Genomic DNA, 5,014 nt, shown 5'->3' on the forward strand with positions numbered 1-5,014 from the left:
GAGAATTTGAAATTATTTTCTTTAACTTATCAAAACATTCCTGGTGTTTAGGCAACCATTGCCATTCTACATTGTTCTTTAAAAGTTCACATAAAATTTGCATGTGCTCAGCCATATTTTTAACATAACGTCTAATATAGTTAAAGGAACCTATTATTCTTTGTAACTCTAATTTACTTTTTGGAGTTTCTAATTTACATAAAGCATCTGTCCTCTCAGGATCTACTTTCATTCCTAAATGAGAAAAAATTTGTCCCATAAACTTTACTTCTTTTTTGCTAAATTGAATCTCTTTATTAAATCTAGCACCCACCTCTTTTGCTCTATTTATCACCTCTTTGACCGCTTGATCATGTTCATCTTGAGACGCCCCTGCTATGATCATATCATCATGACAAACTACAATATTTTTAATATCACCAAAATGCTTTTCAACTGCCTCTTGAAAAAGGTCTTGAGAATTTGATAACCCAAAAGGTAAAACTAAAAACCTGTAAGTTCCATAGTGTGTAGAGAAACAACATTTCCATGAAGAATTTTCATCAATTGAAAGTTGGTGATAACTTTCAGATAAATCAAACACATAATATACATTTTTGTTTAATAATTTTGAACATATTTCCTCAATGGACTCCCCAACTCTAGGTTTGCGTACTATATGTTTATTCAGATCTGAGGGATCTAAACATATTCTTAATTTACCATTACTCTTTTCGACTATCACCATTCTATTAATACTTGCCCTGGGGTCTATGTTTTCTACCTTAACAATTGCTTTTCTTTGGACTAATCTATCTAGCTCAGTTTTAAGTGAATTTCTAATTTTTATTGGACACTTGGTAGGTGGATAGCAAACTGGTTCAAATTTATCATTTGTTGTAATTTCATATGTGCCAGGTAATTTGCCTGACCCTGTGAAAACTTCAAAATTTTCATTGATAAATTTATCTGTTAAATCAGACCGGCCTATCTTATTTATTTTTATAGAATCAATACGTTTTACCAAACTTAAATTTAAACATGTTTGTCCACATATCAGAACCTGACTTGCACCATCCACAATGACAAAATCTTCAAAAATATTCTTACCCTTACATTTTACATTTAAATTTACTACACCTATAGGATGAGACACATTTCCATCAAATGCCTTTAACACATATTCAGTAGGCCTGGTTTTAAATTGACAATTAAATTTTTTATAAACATTTAAAGGAATAACATTTACATCTGCCCCTGTGTCTAACTTAGCTTTCAATTTATAATTTTCAACCTCTATATACTCTTCCCAAGTGTCTATCAAATCAACATTACATACCTTTTTCCTGCTGTTAACATTTCTTACAAAAAATTCATTAGAAGAGGTTGACTCACAATCATCTTTTTCAGTACTTTTAATATTTTTGACCTTGCAGGCAACTGCATAATGGTTTTTTAGTCCACACTTGTTACACTTCTTGCCATAAGCTGGGCATTCCCTCGGACCATGCTTTTTTGCACACCTTCTGCATAAAAAAAACTTCTTCTTCAACTTCTTTCTCTTCATTCCAAGGTTTCTTCTTTATATCATATTTCTTTTTCTCTATCTTCTGTGTATGATTAATATTTCCTGTGTTATATTGAAACTGTAAATTTTGAGATCTACTTTGCTCACTTCTTCTGCAGAATTCTATAGCTTTATTTAAACTTAATTTGTCTATTCGCAGGAGGGCTTCTCGTGTGGTCGGATCCCTAATTCCCATAACAATTTTGTCTCTTAATGCCTTGTCTTCACATGACTCATCGGGATCTAGGGCATTGTAATTGCAACTTCTAACCAAATGTCTGCACTCTGTCAAAAAATGTTCAAATGTCTCCCCATCTTCTTGTACTCGTTTTATAAAGTTGTACCTCTCAAAGCATTCGTTAACTCTTGGGTTCACATACTTATCTAACAGCTGCATTGTGAATTCATACTTATTTAGTTCTTCATCAGGGATAACAAAAGTAGCCATAATCCGTGCTGATTCATGGCCAATAATATTTCGCAGGATGGATAATTTCACCTGATCTACAGCGTCGTGTTGTCCTGTTGCTACTAAATAATCTTCGAATGAAATTTTCCAAAATTTCCATTCAGAAGCGGCACTCTGACCCTGGAGGTCGAAATCTTGGGGTAACTTAACATAACCTATTCCATTGACCATGCTTGCCATTTTGGGAACACTTAAATTTTTCTTTTTAATAAACTTAGCACTTAACTTTATCCTTGGACACGTAGATTCCATAAATTGACTGCGCCATGTTTAAAGTATGTTAATAAGGTCTCAATTAAACTACTGTATTGGCTGAACATATATTAATAATATTCATACATTACAACATGATCATGTCGTCCATTGTCCCCGTTGGGAAGGGTGTTGACTTGACATTGACATATTTGACATAGTTACCAGGTTTACGTTAAGCCTATCTTACATTAATGTCAAACATAGTGCAGTGTTTTTAAGTAGAAAATTTAAATCTACAGATTTTTATATCGATTCTGGATGCAGCACGCATCTTACAGCTAGAAAAGATTGGTTGAGAAATATTCGAGATGGTAGTATGTCCAATATATCTGTGGCTAACAGTGAACTATTAACGGTAGAATGTGCTGGTGATATGATGATAACCACAATTGTTGATAATAAGAGATCTGAGGTAAGCATAAATAATATATCATATGTTCCTGATCTGATAACAAACCTTTTATCTGTTTCTCAACTGATAAAAAATGGAAATGATGTTATATTTAACAATGCAGGTTGCAAAATATACAATAAAAATGGATTGATTGCAACAGCTGATTTGATAGACAATGTATATCGTTTAAATTTTGAAATGCCCAATAAGCAGATGGCACAGAAGATTTGGTCATATAAATTATAAAGACTTAAATCTAATGAAGAATGGTTTAGTAAACGGTATAAATTGCAACAGTAATATAACAAACAATGATGTATGCAAAGTATGTTGTGAAGGAAAGCAGACTAGACCCCCATTTAGCTACAGAGGTAATAGAGCTAGTGCTTGCTTGGAGATTATCCATGCTGACCTGTGTGGACCGATGGAGATGACTTCATTAGGAGGTTCTTGATATTTCTTTATCCTTCAAGATGATTTTAGTAAGATGTCTTTTGTATATTTCCAAAAGGGTAAAGATGAAACTTTTCAAAATTTTAAATCTTTAGTAGAAAAACAGAAGGATACTAAAATAAAGATTTTGGGAACCGATGGAGGTGGTGAAGTAATATTTTTGAAAATTTTCTAACAAGTAATGGAATCATTCATCAAAAGTCAAATCCTTATTCTCCACAACAAAATGGTGCTGTAGAATGATTAAACAGATCGATAGTGGAGAAAGCAAGGTGTCTTGTGTTTGACTCCCTCCTCGAAAAGATATTTTGGGCTGAAGCAGTCAACACTGCTGTTTATCTAAGAAACCGTTCAATTGTAACAGGTGTGACTAAAACTCCGATAGAAATTTGGACCAACAAAAAACCTGAAGTTGGTCATCTAAGAATCTTTGGATCTGAGGTAATGATGCTGATACCTAAAGAAAAAAGGTATAAATGGGACAAAAAATCAAAGAAAACTGTGCTTGTTGGTTATAGTGACAACATTAAAGGTTACAGATTATATGATCCCGAAATAAAAGATATTGTTATAAGTAGGGATGTAGTAATACATGAAAAATCAGTTGATTTCAATCACAGTTGATGAAGAGTTGTCAGGATTATCAGATTCAGTGGGAGATAATCATGAATCATGTCAGGAACAAAATCATCATAATGAAAAGGACACATCGGTTGATGAAATTGCTGAAGACAACGATCCTGATTACTTATGTAACTTGCCAAACTTACCAGATCAAATCAGGAGATCAACCAGAATACCTAAGCCAAAAAGGTTTGATGATTTTGTGAGTTATTTGTGTTCGGATAGTGACTGTGATCCAGTTAGTGTCGAGGATGCCATGTCAAGACCAGATAGTAATCTATGGTTAGCGGCTATGACAGAAGAACTGCAGTCTTTCCAGGATAACGCAGCATGGGAAGTGGTTGATGTTCCCGAAGATGGTTGTGTAGTGAAGTGTAAGTGGGTATACAAACGAAAGGTTGACAACTTAGGTAAAGTGAAATATCGTGCAAGACTGGTAGCAAAGGGTTACACTCAAAAGTTTGGAGTTGATTATAATGAAAACTTTTCTCCAGTCATAAGACATTCTACATTAAGACTTTTATTTGCCTTGTCAGCAAATTTGAATTTGGATATTTTTCATCTTGATGTAGCTACGGCTTTTTTAAATGGTGATCTAAAGGAAAATGTTTTCATGACTATACCTGAAGGTTTAGAAGTCGAAAATAATAAAATTTTAAGGCTTAAGAAAGCCATATACGGTTTAAAACAGTCTGCTAGGTCTTGGTATGAAAAAATCGATAACTTCTTAATTAATCTAGGTTATAAGAAATCTGATTATGAGCCATGTCTGTACACAAAGATGAAAAATAGTCTAAAAACCATTATCTCTGTTTATGTTGATGATTTTTTTATTTTTTCTAACGATTCAGATGAATCAGATAATTTAAAATTGAAATTAAATGAATGTTTCAAAATTAAAGATTTAGGAGAAATTAAGAATTGTTTAGGTATCAGAGTAACTCGTAATAAAGAGAATGGTGTTATAACTCTAGATCAAAAATCCTATATTGAACAGTTGTTTAAAATGTTCAATATGGAGGATTCAAAAGAAGTTGCTACCCCAATGGAGATTAGTTTAAGTTTGAATAGAGAAGATAATGCATCTCCTCAAGTGCCTTATCAGAATTTAATAGGTGGTCTTATGTATCTGTCAGTTTTGACAAGACCAGACATTTCATATTCTGTAAGTTATCTCAGTCAATTTAATAATTATCATTCAGAAACGCATTGGAAGCATGTAAAACGAATATTAAAATACTTAAAGGCTACAAAAGAGTATGGATTAAGTTTT

Source organism: Diabrotica undecimpunctata, chromosome 9, assembly GCF_040954645.1.
Source record: "Diabrotica undecimpunctata isolate CICGRU chromosome 9, icDiaUnde3, whole genome shotgun sequence".
Classification (NCBI taxonomy): Eukaryota; Metazoa; Arthropoda; class Insecta; order Coleoptera; family Chrysomelidae; genus Diabrotica; species Diabrotica undecimpunctata.